Source organism: Phascolarctos cinereus, unplaced genomic scaffold (genome assembly GCF_003287225.1).
Source record: "Phascolarctos cinereus isolate Bilbo 61053 unplaced genomic scaffold, phaCin_HiC Scaffold_4;HRSCAF=312, whole genome shotgun sequence".
Lineage (NCBI taxonomy): Eukaryota > Metazoa > Chordata > Mammalia > Diprotodontia > Phascolarctidae > Phascolarctos > Phascolarctos cinereus.
In genome coordinates this window covers 639,158,030-639,175,666 of record NW_027555847.1, presented here as the reverse complement: position 1 = coordinate 639,175,666, position 17,637 = coordinate 639,158,030, and the positions used below count along the sequence as shown (strand labels likewise).

Genomic DNA, 17,637 nt, shown 5'->3' with positions numbered 1-17,637 from the left:
TTAACTGGCTTAACAATACAAGGATGGTGAGTGTTTCTCAGCATCTAGGTTTCAGAATCTACTGAATTGTATCACTTGCCTACTTCCTTCTTAAGAAGAAAGTTTTTATTTTAATATTTTTCTAATTATATGCAAAAAATTTAATATTCATGTTTTTAAAATTTTGAGTTATAAGTCTCTTCCTCCTTCTTTTCCCTTGCCTCATTGAGAAGGTAAGCAATGTGCAGTCATGCAGACCATATTTCCATATTAATCATGTTGTGTAAGAAAACAGACCAAATTTTTAAAAAATAAAGAAAAAAAATTAAAGGTATGCTTCAATCTGCATTCAGACTCCATCAGTTTTTTTTTTCTGGAGGTGGACAGAATTTTTCATCATGAATCCTTAGAAATGGTCTTACAGCATTGTGAGATGAATTTTCCTGATTTCAGGCCCAGCACTTTATCCACTATGCTGCCTGGCTGCCCTAGTTTTCCTAGAATTTTTTGTCAAATCATGAGTTCTTATACCAAAAGCCTGGATCTTTGGGTTTATCAAAAATTAGATTACTATGGTCATTTCCTTCTGTGTATCATGTACTTAATCTATTTCACTTATTCACTACTCTATTTCTTGTCCAGTACCATATTGTTTTGATGATTACCACTTTGTAATACAGTTTGAGATCTGGTATAGTTAAGCCACCTTGTTTTATTGGTGTTTTTTTTTTTTATTGTATCCATTGATATCCTTGACCCTTTGCTTTTTCGGGTGAATTTTGTTATTATTTTTTCTAGCTCTATAAAATAATTTTTGGTAGTTTGTTCTGGAACTGAATAAGTAAATTAATTTAGGTAGAATTGTCATTTTTATTGTATTGGCTTGTCCTACCCATGGGCAATTAATATTCTTCCAATTGTTTAGATCAGACATTATTCGTGTGGAAAGTGTTTTGTAATTGTATTCATATAGTTCCTGGGTTTGTCTTAACAAGTAGACTCCCAAGAATTTTATACTGTCTACAGTATTTTAAATGGAACTTCTCTTTTTGTCCCTTGCTGCTGGACTTTGTTGGTTACCTATAGAAATGCCGATAGTTTGTGTGGCTTTATTTTACATCCTGCAACTTTACTAAAATTGTTAATTATTTGAACTAGTTTTTTTAGTTGATTCTGTAGGATTCTCCAAGTATCATATCCACATTGCTTATTCTAATTCTGTCAATTACTTTTTTCTATTATTGCTATAGTTAGTATTCCTAGTACAATATTGTGAATAATGGTGGTGAAAATGGGCTTCCTTGCTTCACCCCTGACCCTACTGGAAAGATTTCTAGCTTATCCCATTTACCAATAATGCTTGCCAATGGTTTTAGATAAATACTACTTATCATTTTAAAGAAAGCTCTGTTTATTCTCATACTTTCTAGTGTTTTAATGAGTGTTGTATTTTGTCAAAAGCCTTTTCTGCATCCATTGAGATAATCATATTATTTTTATTATTTTTGTTATTAATATGTGGGTTATGCTGATAGTTTTTCTAATACTGAATCAGCACTGTACTCCTGGTATAACCCAACTGGTCATAGTGTATGATGTTTGTGATATATTGCTATAACATCCTTGCTGGCATTTTCTTTAAAATATTTGTGTCAATATTCATTAGGGAAACTGGTCTATACTTTTCTTGATCTGTTTTTCCACTTCCCAGTTTAAGTATGAGCACCATATTTGTATCATAAAAGGAATTTGGTAGGACACTTTCCCTAAATAGTTTATATAGTATTGGAATGAAATTGTTCTTTATATATTTGGTACAATTCACTTGTGAATCGATCTGGTCCTGTGGATTTTTTCTTTGGGAGCTCATTAATGACTTGTTCAATTTATTTTTCAAAGGTTGTGCTAATTAAGTATTTTATTTTCTCTTCTGTTGATCTTGGCAATTATAATTTTATAAATACTTGTCCATTTATTGGCACACAATTGGGCAAAATAATTACTAATAATTTCTTTAATTTCCTTTTCTTTTAGTGAATTCACCCTTTTTATTTTTTATATTGGTAATTTGGTTTTCTTTTTTTCACTCAAAATTAGCCAATGGTTTAAGTATTTTATTGGTTTTTTTTTAATAAAAGCAGCTCCTAATTTTATTTACTAGTTCAGTGGTTTTCATACTTTTGATTTTATTAATCTCTCCTTTAATTTTCAAGACTCCTATTTTAGTGTTTAATTGGGGATTTGTATTGTTCTTTTTCTAGTTTGCTTTTTTTTAGTTGCATGCTCAATTCACCGGTCTGCTGTTTTTTTTTACTTCATTGATATAAACATTCAGAGATATAAATTTCCCTTAAGTACTGCTTTCACTGCACCCCAAAATGTTGAAAGTTGTCTCAATGTTGCCAATTTATTTATGAAATTATTCATTGTTTATATGATTTGACATTTGACACACTCATTCTTTAGGATTACATTACTTAGTTTCCAGTTTATTTTTAATCTATATTTCCACAATTATTTCCACAAAGTATTAAATGTAATTTTATTGCATTATTGTATTATGATCTAAAAAGGATGCACTTAATATTCTGCTTTTTGCATTTGTTTGTGAGGTTTTTATGCCTTAATACATAGTTATTTTTAGCACAGGTGCCAGGTACCATTTAGAAAAAGGTTCTATTTCCTTTCTATTTCCATTCAATTTTCTCTAAAGGTTTATCATGTCTAACTTTTCTAAAATTCTATTCATCTACTAAACTTCTTTCTCATTTTTTTTTGTTGGAGTCATCTAGTTCTGAAAGGGGAAATTTGAGGTCTCCCACTAGTATAGTTTTAAGTTCTATTTCCTCCTGTAACTCATCTAACTTTTCCTTTAAACATCTGGAGGCTATAGCATTTGGTGTGTGTATATATTTAGAATTGATGTTAACTCATTGTCTATCGTACCTTTTAGCAAAATGTAGTTTTCCTCCTTATCTCTTTCAATTAGATCTATTTTTGCTTTGCTTTGTGTAAGATCATGATTGCTATGACTGCTTTTTTTCCCACTTCTGCTGAAGAATACTAGATTCTGCTCCAGCCCCTTACCTTTACTGTGTGTGTGTCTACACTTCTTACAAAACAAACAAGACAAACAAAAAAAAAAGCCAATCATATTGTAGGATTCTGGTTTTTAATCCATTGTGCTATTTGCTGCTATTTTATGGGTGAGTTCATCCCATTCACAATTACAGTTATAATTACTATGTATTTTCTTCCATCCTATCTTTTTCCCCTGTTAATTCTTCTCTATCTCTCTTTTCACCCTGTTTCTCTTCAAAAGTGTATTGCTTCTGCCTACCACCTTCTTCAAACTGTCTTCCCCTCTATCAGCCACTTCCTTTTTCTTAAACCCTTCCCCTCTTACTTTCCCTGTAGGGTAAGTTAAATTTCTATATCCAACCAGGTGTGTATGGTATTCTCTCTTTGAGCCAATTCCAATTAAAGTAAGGTTTGGTATTGCCTGCCACTCTGCCATCTTCCCCTCCATTGTAAAAGTTATTTCACATCTTTTTTATGTGAGGTAATTTATCCCATTCTACCTCACTCTTCCCTCTTCTCCCAGTGCATCTCTTTTTCTCGCCCCTGAATTTTATTTTTTGTATTTTATCCCATAATAGCCAATTCACACCTATGCCTTCTTGTCTATGTATGTTCCTTCTAAGTGACCTAATAATGATAAAATCTTTAGGAGTTACAAGTATCAGCTTTCCATGTAGGAATGTAAATAGTTTAACCTTATTGAATGCCTTGTAATTTTTCTTTCCTGTTTACCTTTTTATGCTTCTCTTGAGTTTTATATTTGAAACTCAAATATTCTATTCACTTTTGGTCTTTTCATCAGGAATGCTTGAAAGTCCTCATTTTAATTAAATATCCATTTTTCGCCTTGAAGGATTATTCTGTTTTATTGGGTAGGTGATTCTTGGTTCTAATCCTAATTCCTTTGCCTTCTAGAATATCACATTTCAAGTCCTCTAATCCTTTCATTTAGATGCTGCTAAATCTTATGTTACCCTAATTGCGGCTCCTTGATATTTGAATTGTTTCTTTCTGGCTGCATGCAATATTTTCTCTCTGACCTGGGATCTCTGTCATTTGGCTAGAATATTCCTGGGAATTATTTTTTAACCAGGAAGAAGCTTTATTAATGGCCTGAGAAGGCCAGTGTCCTACATGTGAGAGCACATGTATTGACAGATACACACCTTTCTGTTCCCTATTCTTAATTCGAATTTTCATCCCCTGTTTCCTCATTGGGTGGGTACTACAGAGGTTACAGCCTATACGAACCACCTAATTTCCCCACATGAGTCTCTGCCCCTAATTTCCCATTCCCCACAATTTGCCTACCCCGGCATTTGTTTAATTTTGCCCTTCTTTGAGTATGCCCACACCTTTTTTGCTTGGGATGTGGATATGTTAATTTATACCTAACATCAGAACCAATTTTTGCTGGTTAGTCTGTTCACCCATCAATTCTACTTTATGGCTTCCTTTGTTCAACTTCCACCTAGCCCCTAGATTGAATTTTTGTAGAAATGAAAACTAGCTATTTCTCACATTCCGTCCTGGTTTAAACTGACTCCAGTGTTGTCACATAGGTGTCCACTCCCTTACTGAGTGACATGCAGAAGCAACATCCTCAATCACATTTTCCACAATACCCTCTTTTCTTTTTATTTAGTCTTTGTTTCGTCTGCATCTTAATTCATTATGTATTCTAGTTTTGATCATAATTAGGGTTCACCTCAGCCTCTTTACAAGGTATTATGCAACAGCCTACAGCTGTAAATATCCCAGCTATCCAGAATGAATTATCTATCTCAGAGTTCTCTGCCAATTCTTCAGCTAAAGTGGTTAGACCTCAAAATGCCTTAGTAATGGTTTCGTCTGGGGCTGTGTTGTTTGGCAACATTTCATCAAGGGATTTTGGGGACTTACAATAATATTGTAGAAGGGAGGAAGAAATTGATCGATGCAGTGATAAATCAAAAGGGGGTAGTCCTCTTAGTAAGTACAGATACAGAGACCCAAAAGTAATGGTAAATTGTCCATTTAGTTCTTCAGAAATCTCCTTTCATACAGCTGTCTGGTGTTCTGGACATCCTCTGGTGAAGCTTTCTGGTCTAAGTGCCGTTCAAGCAGTGTTCAGCAGACTGTCTTCTTGTAGAGGTCCTCTTTCTTGTGTCTACTCTCCTACAAGATGGATCTTAACACAATTTTTAAAGTACCTTGCCAATAACCAGATCAAATGATGAAAATTAACTCAACCCTTATGTCTCCATTATTACAAGATTAAAATTGGAACCTTGGCCAATTGTCATGTTTAGAATTTTCATTTTAGTATCTGTTTCAGGAGAAGATCAGTGGATACTTTCAATTTCTATCTTGCCCTCTGGCTCTAGGATATCAGGGAAGTTTTCCTTGATAATTTCTTAAACTATTGATGCATAGGCTATCTCTCTCTCTCTTTTTCATAACTTTCAGGTAGTCCAATAATTCTTAAATTATCTCTCCTGGATCAATTTCCAGGTCAATTGTTTTTCCAATGAGTAGTTTTACATTTTTCTTTTTTTATTTTTCATTCTTTTGATTTTGTTTTGTTGTTGGTCTCACGGAGTCATTAGCTTCCACTTGTTCAATTCTAATTTTTAAGGAATTATTTTCTGTGGTGAGCTTTTTTATCTCCTTTTCCATTTGGCCAATTCTGCTTTTTAAAGAGTTATTCTTTTCAGTGGATTTTTGTGCCTCAAAAATGATAATAAAAATAAAGTATTGACCACACATAAGATGTAGGGGCTGCTCATTTTGAGGGATGTTATATATAACTATATGTTATTGTGGAGTTCCAGTTGTGTTATTGCTGTTGTTATTAAAAATATCTTGCAGTCAACAGTATGGAGATTATATCCCTAGCTTCAATACTTAATAGCTGAAAGGTCTTGAGGACATCATATAGATATGCTATAAAATTTAGAATTAGAATGGGCCCTAGAGATCAATTTACTCATGTCCTTCATGTCATCAATAAAATGGTGACAATAATCTAGAGCATTCCAAAAGTTTAAGTGAAGTTTTTGCACTGATACTTTTGGGATATCCTTTATTTTTCCCCCTAACTTACCATCTTTTCATCAGGATGATGCTCTGGCAACTTTAAAGTGCTCTATAAATGTTAGTTTTCATTATTTTGGTATGCCACGAACCAGGGCATGAAGGTTCTTTTCTTTCTGATGGAAACAATGCAATTTCAGATTGATTTTTTTTCTCCTAAACTTGGCTGAGTCTCATGAGACAAAGCAGAGAAGTATCTCTCTGCTGGTTATTCTGTGGGAAATATACATACAGAAAGTTTCAGCTTCTGGTCTGGGCAGGTCAATAAGAAAGATTTAGCTATCATTGTAATTGATCACCTGGTGAGCAATGCTAGTGACTCAGATGTTGGTGCCTTTGTCTTCACTCCCTCAAGTCTGCAATATGTACACTAGGAGAACCTTTCAACCCTTGGAAATTCCATTTCCAGGAAGGAGCCTGCAGGATAACAGATGTTTGCAAATCATTTGGCCTGGCGGTGATGAATTAGTTTTTAATGGCATTCTCATGTACTCGTTATAAATCATTAAGTTTGCAGCAGGATATCTCCAATGCTAAGCAGGCCTAGCCTATAGGAGCTGACTAATAGTGATGTCAGGGGACTCTGCCCCATCGTTTTGTTCCCCTCATCACCCTTGTCTCCTCTACTTCCCTTCTCTTCTCCTGCCTTCTTACTCATACCCTTTCCTCTTTTCAACCCTTACTTTCCCTTTCTTTTCACCTCTTCCTCCAGTTTTTTCTTCCTTCCTTCTATTCTCCCTGCTTAACCCTTCTTTAATGATAATAAAAAATATTGACAGCAATAGCACAAAGACTTTTTGTAAAACAGAGGTGACCATGGGGACTGAAAGGTTATGTCATCAGGGCCCAAGCTCTGCTTAATACAACAACATTGCAAAGGTGCCAAGGAGGGGTGAATGGCTGTTGTCTGAGGATCAGCTGGGCTAAATTCATAATACTTTATGATTAAGTTGGTTATAGGGAGATTAAATTTTTGGCAAAGTAATTGCAAAAGATCATTTTACCAAATAAAAGAAATGTTGCCATTTTCATTGGTGGAAAGAATATTCACACTGAAGAAATAGTCAAAGATTGAAGTATTGAATTATAATATCGACAATGCTAAGAATATTAAATATTAAATCACAAAAAGATCAGTGGATTTAGGGTTAGAGGAACTGGGTTCCAATCCCAGGTCTAACTCTGCCTCTATTACATTGGGCAAGTCATTTCTTAGCACCTCAATTTCTTTAATTTTGAAGTGAAGGGGATGGACTAGAAGACATCTATGGTCTCTTCCAGCTCTAAATCTATGATAATCTATGAAAGTACCAATACTCCTGCTGGGGATGATATTGTGGTTTTGTCCTTTGTTCTCAAAGAGAACCATCCAGGAAGATGATGACCTGACTTGCAAATGAACTGGATTTGAGTGAGGAAGTACTGTGTAAAGTCATCAGCCTCACTTTCTCTTCCAGAGCCATGTGGGTCCAGTGCCAGATATAGATCAGGATAATTGGAGACGGCCCAAGATACAGTGGGAGACAATGGCTTTTTTAAGCTAAGGTCTTTTTGAGGTCTCCCATTCAATGAATAGGTCTCTTTAAGAAGTGAGTCAAGGGATGGCCCCTCTAATTAAAAAAAAAAAAATCAAACGGGGAGGGGAATGCTGGCCAAAAAGAGAAACGATTACTATTTACATCCACTGGTAGCCAGGTGGCTCCATAAGTAACCATTAAGTGGTACTTGGGCAGGGACTGATTGTTGTCCAATCAGTTGAGAGCCTGAGTGAACGGGGTTTAAAAGGCACGGCATTAACGAAAAAGGGACAGCGACTTTGGCTTAGCAGCGCAGACATTGGGCCCTCATCCCCTTCTCTTCCAGCGTTGCTAAGTTTCTCCCTGAACTGTATTAAATCTTCAAGGTAATGTCTATACGATCACTGAAGCTGTCAGAGGAATGGCAGGAGTTGGAAAGAATTTATTCCCAGCAATTAACTATCCAGGGGTCCCAGGAGACTTACCTTTGTTCAGGGAAGGTAGTGAGTAGTATTGGAGAAAAGGAGATCCAACCTGATGTGACTGTGGAACTGACAAATGTAAGAGCTAAAAAGACGTTGAGCAGTTGCATCTATGTAGTCTAGGCAGTCAACATGCTGTTTAAAGATGTCGGCAAAGGAACCTCAGCAGCAGAAGCCCGAGCCACTGGAAGGAGACTCTGAGGGAGTTAAGTGTTTGGACTATGATGAAGCCATCATGGCCCAGCAGGACCAAATTCAGCAAGAGATTGAGGTTCAGAATCCACTGGTCTCCGAGCGCCTGAAGCTCTCAGTGCTTTACAGGGAGTATGCGGAAGACGACTCCATCTATCAACAGAAGATCAAGGACCTGAACAAAAAATACTCCCACATCTGAAAGACCAGGCCCGACAGCAACTGCTTCTACCGAGCCTTTGGGTTCTCCCACCTGGAGACTCTTCTGGAAGACAGCAAGGAGCTGCAGAGGTTCAAAGCCGTCTCTGCCCAGAGCAAGGAGGACCTCGTGTCTCAGGGCTTCGCCGACTTCGTCATTGAAGATTTCCACAGCACGTTCATGGATCTGATCGAGCAGGTGGAGAAGCAGACCTCAGTGGCCGAACTGCTGGCCTCCTTCAATGACCAGAGCACCTGCGACTCCCTGGTGATTTACCTGCGGCTGCTCACCTCGAGCTACCTGCAGCGGAGAGCAAATTCTTCCAGCACTTCATCGAGGCGGGGCAGACGGTCAAGGAGTTTTGTGAGCAGGAGGTGGAGCCCATGTGCAAGGAGAGTGACCACGTCCACATCACGGGGCTGGCGCAGGCCCTCGGCGTCTCCATCCAGGTGGAGTACATGGACCGCGGTGAGGGCGGCACCACCCACCCGCATGTCTTCCTTGAGGGTTCCGAGCCCAAGGTGTATCTGCTGTACAGGCCTGGACACTACGACATCCTTTACAAATAGGTGTTCAGCGCCCCGGGCCCTGCCTTCCCCCCTCATCCACCCACCCTCCATTCCCCCCACTGCCTGCCAGTGCTAGGGTCAGTCCTGCCCTTCCCTCTCCCCCCCACCTCCTGGCTAAAAGCCAGTAGCCATGCACAGAAGTTTTTTGTGGTTGTAAATGATATTTCAATCTCCCTTTCCCCTCCCTGTCAACCATGACCTTGCCTTGCCTAGTTTCTTAAAGGGGATGCTTGGGGCGGGGGGGGGAAGCGGGAAGCAAGAGCACTCTCTTTGAAGGAGAAACACCAATAATGACCGCAGCATAAAATGACAACTGCTTAGTGGAGATGAAGATGTAGATAACATCTTTAGGAAATGATAACAGTAACTTTTCAGAAAAGCAGTCAACATCAGCTTTAGAGGTGGAGGAGACTGGAAGCTACAGATGCAGAGTGGAGCAGCAGTAAGGTTCACCATGCTGTTGGGAGCCATCCAACTAATCCAGGACATGGTGCCAATATGTTACCATAATAGCATAGATTTTCTAGGAAAGATTCCTTCTCTGAAGACAACATGTGAATCTGTGGAAGAGTTTGTGTATGAAGGAGGTTTCTCATGTCATTTGCTTTTCCATTCAGCCTTAATTAAAAGCTTTTCTGGTCTATTAGTAGAGAAATAACTGAATGTGGACTTGACCTATATTTGCATAATTGCCACTGCCTCCCAAAGCATCCTTCTCTGAACCTAGATGTATCAGAGGATTCCAAGGTAATGTGAAACATGTAGTAGTAGTAGTAGTAGTAGTAGTAGTAGTAGTAGTAGTAGTAGTAGTAGTAGTAGTAGTAGTAGTAGCAGCAGCAGCAGCAGCAGCAGCAGCAGCAGCAGCAACTATAACTGACAACTGTAATAGAGCAATCAGAAGTTTGCAAAGCACTTTTCTCATATCAGGTCAGTGAAGTGAGTCTTCATATTACCAAATAATTAGAACTGAAGGGAACTTGGAGAACATCTACTTCAACCTCCTCACTTTACAGATGAGGAAAATGAATAGCAAAGTGGTTGTGACTTACATTGGTAGTAGGTGGCAGAGCTAGGCACTCAGGCCATCTTTTTAATCAAATCCTCTCATGAAGCCTTTATACTTTATCATTCTGACTCTCAAATCTCTTGTTATCAATTCCTCTATCATCTAATCACATACCCCAAAGGGAGCCCATGTTACCTTGGACAAGTCAATTAACTTCCCTGGGCCTAAGTTTCTTTATATTTTAAATGAGAAGATTTCACTAGTGGATCTCTAAGGTTCCTTCCAGTTATAATAATAATTAATAATAACTAGAATTTATATAGTGTTTAGGATTTGCAAAGCACTTTACAAAGAGCTCATTTTAGTCTTACTACCTAGAGAGGTAGGTATTATCATTATCCCCATTTTATAGAGAGAAGTTAAGTGACTTGTGTAGGGTCACCTAACTAGTAAGTGTCTGAGACCATATTTGAACTCAGTTCTTTCTAGATCCAGGGCATATTCTTTATCTGTTGTGCCACTTAGCCAGATCATAAGGTATTACCTTTTTTGTATGTGAACCACTTAGTTGCTGAAAAAGGACAGTAAAATAACATGTATATAAGTAAAACTAATTTTTTCATTCAAATTTGAAGAAATAGTCTTTAGGAATTTTTTTTTTAAATAATTGAAGAGAAATGGACTTCTGAGGACCCGATTGAGAGCTTCCCCTCAGGAAAAAAAAATGTATTGAGAGGACCTGTTTGAAAACTAATCAATGAGACAATGATGGTTGTAGGACATTCTGATTCATTAACTCATCTGCATGTTTCTGTTTTTTTGTAATTTTGTAGTTTACAACTTTGTAGTTTGAAAACTATCATAAGTAAAGGAAAGCTAGAATTTTTGAGTTTTACCTTACACTAACCACCAGAAAACTTTGATTTAATAAATTAAATGATATAGGAAGAGACAAAAATTAAAAGAAGAGAATGAAAAGTAGTACGATAAACTGAACAGAGGAGTTATAAGAAGCTAAGGACAATATATAGAAAGCTAGGAAAGAAACTGTTCTTTTGCTAAGAACTTGCTGATTGGGAAAAAAAAAGTCATCATTTTACTGATTGATTGGAGAAAGGTTACATCAGCCAAGAAAGCTCGATTGCTAGACTTTGTGTAAAATAGGCTATCTAGTGCCATCTACAGACTGAGAGAAGGGAAAATTCTCAAGGGAATGCCTGGTTGACCTCTTATTGCCCTCTGTAGTTTGGGGACAGGGGTGGGCATGGGGGTAGAGAAAAGGAACAGGAGTAAGATAAGCTTTGCATCTATATTGCTGTGGTCTGTGATTACTAGTGAAATGGCTTGGTTTTCCTTAATGATGTCTGAAGAAAAAAAACATAATCCCATCGAACAAAGAGCTAAGTTAGCTGCTCTGCATTTCCCAGAGAATCAAACTGAGAACTGCTTTGATATGAACATGTACAATGTTGAGACAGACAGACAGACAGACAGACAGACAGATAGATAGATACATAGATAGATAGATAGATAGATAGATAGATAGATAGATAGATAGATAGATAGATAGATAGATAGATAGATACATGGAAATGATAGATATATGGGTGGTTGGCTAGATATAGATAGATAGATAGATAGATAGATAGATAGATAGATAGATAGATGCTAGATAAATATATGGATGGATGGATAGATAGATGTTAGAGATGGAAAGAGGGAGATAGACATATAGTAGATATATGGGTGGATGATACAGATGGAGATATATAAGCGATAGCTACATATATGGATGGATGGATAGATGATAGGTGGGTGGATAGAGAGACACTATATAGAAATAGAAAGATAGAGTTAGATGATGGATGAATGGATGGATAGATAGATATATGGATGTATAAATAGATACACGGATAGATTGATAGAAGCTAGATACTACAGAGATGGACAATTGAGATAGATGCTAGATATATGGATGGAGAGCTAGATAGACAATAGATTTATGGATTGATAGCTAAACACATGCCAGATAAAGATGGAAAGATGGAGAAAGATGATAGAAATATAGATATATGGATGGATATGGATATGGATGGATATGGATGGATGAATGGATGGATGGTAGATGAGAGAGAGAGAGAGAGAGAGAGTCTGCCCCCACACACATTTGAAATTTTTTTAAAAGAAAAAAAACTTTTTCAGTGTCCAAATAAGGGTGAAAGAAAAGAGTTTATCACTGCTTCCTCCACTAAAGAATAGAAGATAAGTGACTTCCTACAGGTAAGAAATGAGGGATATAAGGACAGCTGCTAGTGGAAAAGCAAGCCTTATAAGTTACTGATTGTTGCTAAATGGACCAAGGACTTGAAGACTTTCAGTAAAAGTTGTAAGATGTTCTTAATGCATGTTTCCTCACTTATGCCTGCCCAATAGGTTTCTATTAATATATGGTCACTGTCTCCCACAAGACACCATGTATTTATGAGGGACTATGATGCTGTAATGATTCCTATTTTATGTTATATTGAGTAAATGTTATGATTATTTTTGCTTTTGCCTTATTGTTTAGTAAATATTTCTTTTTTTTTTTTTTTAATAAATGAGAAACAGACTTGTGGGGGCCTAGGAGCTACAGTGTCAAGTAGTGGGAGTGTACCTGACACCGATTACTCCTAGGACCCTGAGACAGAATTTGAGTCAAGGACATGTGCCTTGTCAAAGCCATCCTCTCCTACCCACTCCACTCTTGGGTGGGAAAAAATCGTAGACCTGCCATTCTCAAGTTACATTGAGATAGACAGCCAGTCTTCATTGAAGGGATAGCAACAGAAGTCCCGAAAGAGAAGAGAAGGAATAGAGAAAGAGAAGGGGATAGTGCACTTTACATAAAATACCACATCTATAGGCTACACTGCTCATATTGGTGGGTCTGGGGCCATACCTGTGCTACACTATGAAGTGCTGCTGAAGCTTGGGACACAGACAAGCCCCATTCAGGTATTGCAAATTATTTGTGACCAGTAATGAAGCAACCAGAGAAGCTCTCAGGGCCCATAGAGACAGATGTAGAATCCTCCTGTCCTTACCCCTTCTGATAGCAGTTCATTCACCTCAGCTCTCTTAGGTGACTGCCTGGATAAATATGCTAAATAATAATAACTCAGATCCATGGCGCTTTACTGTTTACAAGCACTTTGCACACAGCAATTCATATCTCATTGCCATTTTAGAGATGCAGACACTGTTACCCAAAGAAGCAACATATAAATTAAAGTTCTGCAGAGCCTGAGTTTGCAGACGGCTCTTCAAAGGGAACACTTAGGGTCTGAGCAAGCACTATCTATCACTAACTTAATGTTTTTGAAAGGCTTACAATGTAGAAGAAAAATTACACTTGCTTTGCTTGGCACCACGGAGCAGTGGAAGTCTGAGCGAGGAAGATTTCAGTTCAATGTAAAGAAAAGCTTCCTCTAAATTAAATATGTCCCCAAGTGCAATGGGATACTTCAGGACGTAGTGGATTTCTTCTCATTGGAATTAATCAGCTAGAGACTGGATGTCCGGTTTTCTGCCATATGGTGAAGGGTATTCCTGCTTAGTTACAGGCTGAACTAGGTGATGTCTGAAGTTCTTTCCAAGGCTTTTTCCAAGTCTCATATGAGTATTCTGTGAAGGTGTAAATCAAAGTCAGAAAAAGACCGATATCGTAATCATCTAGGTGCTATGGACCTGAACCAAAGAGAGTGAAGTAAGAACAGATAGGAGAAACGTTTAATATATAATGTAGAGGTAGTTTTTGGAGTGAGTGATGAACTCATTGTTAAGAGGACTGGTTTTGACTTCCACCTTAGATATTTACTAGTTCGGTATCCCTGAACAAGTCTCTTAATCTCTCTAAGACTCAGTTTCCTCATATGTAAAATAGGCAGAATTATACCTACATCACAAGGTTGTTGAGAGAATTAAATGACAACTGTTGTGTGAATTTTAAAACACTACATAAATCTAACCTATTATTATTAGTCACAGATTGAATGTGATAGGCAAGAGAAAAGGAAAGATTCAAAGACTATACCAATTTGGGGGCACAGGTATCTGGGTGGATGGTAGTATATATCTATGTAATAGAAATATACTTCCTCCTCCATTAGAATGTAAGCTCATTGTGAGTAGGGATTGTTTCATTTCTCTTCTGCTTTCTATTCTCAATGTCCAGAAAATAGTTGATGCTCAATAAATGCTTATTGCTTGATTAACTGAACGGAATTTACAGCTAGTGAAAATGAAGGGCAAAATGGTTAAGAAATAGAAAATTTAGGAAGAATATGAGGTTTAGGAGGAAAATTATGAGTCCAGTTTTAGTCATGCTGATTTTGAGGTGCCAGTGAGAAATCTAGGAGGTAATGCCAATAGGGGTAAAATGAAATATTTGTAAAGAGCTTAGCATTATGTGTCATAGTGGACACTATAGAAATACTTATTATTTCCCCTTCAAAGAGACAATAGAAATGTATGCCTTGAGCTTAAGTCATACCTGGATATATAGACTCTAAAGTTATCTTCCATAAAGATGATGTGAAAGGGAGAAAACTTGAGAGAACCATAGTAAATTAAAACTATGAGACTGTCTAGTCCACAGTATCAAATGGTTATAAGATCATATACTTAAAACTGGAAGGACCATCAGAGGCCATCTAATCCTATCTCCCCATTTTACAGATGAAGAAATTGAGACAGAGAGGTTATGTGACTTGCCCATGGTCATACAAGTGACCATGGCATCAGGGAAGCATTTTTAGCATGTCTTCTGACTCCAGGACCACCCTGGAGTGTCCTGGAATATTATACCATCCTGCTGAAAAGGTTCAAGAGCCTCTATTCTTTTCATGTAGTAGGAGCCAAATAAACTTCTCTCTTTCTTTTGAAGGCAGCAACATCCTTCTAGTCTCTGAGGTTCATTACCTCAGGATTGCCCTCAATTCTCCACTGTCCATGCCTCCACCTATCGAATTAGTTGTCAAATCTTGTCATTTCTTCCTTTCTAGCATCCCCTATATCCCAGAGGCAATTGGAAGACTCTGGAAATGTTTGACTATGGGAGTCACATGGTTTCATCTATGCTAAAGGAAGGTTACTTTGGTAGAAAATATAGACTGAAATGGTAAGAGACTTGAAGCAAGTAGCCCATTTCAGATATTGGAGTAATCTAGTTGAGGTGCAATGAGGGCCTGAACCAAGAAGATTGCTGTGTGAGTGGAGAAGAAGGGTAGGGATAGGATGTGAGAGGTGCAAATTGCAAGGCCCAGTACCCCAGCACAACAGGCTGGGCCACCTTCCATGCAGTGGGCTAGTGATCCGGTGACAACGATCTTCACAGATGCGAAGGAGTCTAGCACAGTGTTTGAGCTGAAGCGCATTGTGGAAGGCACCCTCAAGAGGCCCCCAGATGAGCAGCAGCTCTACAAGGATGACCAGCTGCTGGATGACAGTAAGACCTTGGGGGGGTATGGCTTCACAAGTCAGACAGCCAGGCCTCAAGCACCAGCCACTGTGGGGCCGGCCTTTTGAGTTGATGATGCATTTGAAACATTGTGCATTGAGTCCTTTTCCAGCCCTCCAGAACTGCCAGATGTCATGAAGCCTCAAGACTCTGGAAATGGCACCAATGAGCACGCTTTGCAGTAAGGGCCAAAGGCCCCACCCCTTCTAGTGACCTAATACAATAAAAAATTTTGGTGTTCGGCTGTTGAAAAAATAGCCTGAGGCTCTGGGGTGAAAAGCCAGTAACCAGGACCCGGGCTCCAGCATAAGAAGCTTGGGACAGTTCCTCCTGTTTCCCCAGGAGCAAGGCTCAACTTTAAAAGTCATGAAATTGGCTGAAAAATGAGTAAGAAATAGAAAAGAGCCCTCACCATAGAAAGCTACTATGGAGACAGGGAAGATGAAAAAAACAAACTCAGAGGAGGACAACAATGTCAAAATTCCTACACGTGAAGCCTCAAAGGGGAATATTAATTGGTCTCAAACCCAAAAAGTCCTCTTGGAAGAGCTCAAAAAGGATTTTAAAAATCAAGTAAGAGAGGTAAAAGAAAAACTGGGAAAAGAAATGAGGGTTATGCAGGAGAATTATGGGAAAAAAAGAGTCAACAGCTTGGAAAAGGAAGCACAAAAATTAATTGAAGAAAACAACTCCTTTAAAAGTAGAATTGGCCAAATTAAATAGGAGGTACAAAAGCCAACTGAAGAAAATAATTCCTTAAAAATTAGAATTAGACATGTGGAAATTAATGACTCTATGAGACATCGAGTCAGTCAAATAAAATCAAAAGAATGAAAAAAAATAGAAGAAAATGTAAAATTCCCCATTGGAAAAATAATTGACCTGGAAAATAGATCCAGGATAGATAATTTAAAAATTGTTGGACTACCTGAAGGCCAGGGTTAAAAAAAGAAAAGCCTGGACAACATCTTTTAAGACATTTTTGAGGAAAATTTCCCTGATATCCTAGAACCAGAGGATAAAATTGAAATTGAAAGAATTCACTGATCACCTCCTGAAAGAGATCCCAAAATGAAAATTCCAAAGAATGTTGTAGCCAAATTCCATAATTATCAGGTCAAGGAGAAAATACTGCAAGTAGCCAGAAAGAAACAATTCAAATATCAAGGAGCCACAATCAGTATTACATAGGACTTAGAAACTTCTATCTTATCAGAGGGCTTGGGATGTGATATTCTGGAAGGCAAAGGAGCTTGGATTACAACCAAGCATCAACTACAGAAAAATAAATGAGAATTGTAGCTTTGTTAGGGTAGTGAGGTGGAGTATAAATATAAAGAGGGCATGTGTATACATTGACATGTATACATGACAATATAAAAAATATCAAGGGGTGAAAAAAAAGGTTGTACTGAGAGAAGAGGAAAGGGGAAGGCATGATAGGGTAAATTACATCACATGAAGAGGTACAAAAGACCTATTACAGTAGAAGGAAAGAAGGGAGGGGTGAGCATTGTTTGAACCTTACTCTCATTGGATTTGGCTCAAACAAGGACTAATACACACTCGGCTGGGTATAAAAATGTGTCTTATCCTACAGGGAAGTAGGAGGGGAAAGGGGGAAAACAGGGAGGGAGTGAATAGAAGGGAGGGAAGAAATAGGGAAAAGGAGAAGAAAAGGGAGGGGGCTGATAGAAGGGAGGACAGAATGAGGGAGGTGGTGGTCAAAAGCAAAACTCTAGTGAGTATGGAAAGGGAGAAAAGAAAGAGAAAAACATAAATGGGGGTGGGAATAGGATGGAGAGAAAGTCAGAGATAGTAATCGTAACTGTAAATGTGAATGGAAAGAACTTTCCCATAAAACAGAAGGGGATCGCACAGTGGATTAAAAAACATAATCCTACAATATGTTGTTTACAAGAAACACATTTGAAGCAGAGAGATACGCACAGCGCAAAGGTGAAAGGCTGGAGTAGAATATATTATGCTTCAGCTGAAGTGAAAAAGCAATTCTGATCTCAGACAAAGCAAAAGTAA

At 38.0% G+C, this 17,637-nt stretch overlaps 1 pseudogene; it reads left to right on the top strand.

Moving 5' to 3' along the window:
- Nucleotides 1–8,279: 8,279 nt before the first annotated feature.
- On the top strand, nucleotides 8,280–9,094 carry LOC110216061 (ubiquitin thioesterase OTUB1 pseudogene; annotated as a pseudogene).
- Nucleotides 9,095–17,637: the final 8,543 nt, after the last annotated feature.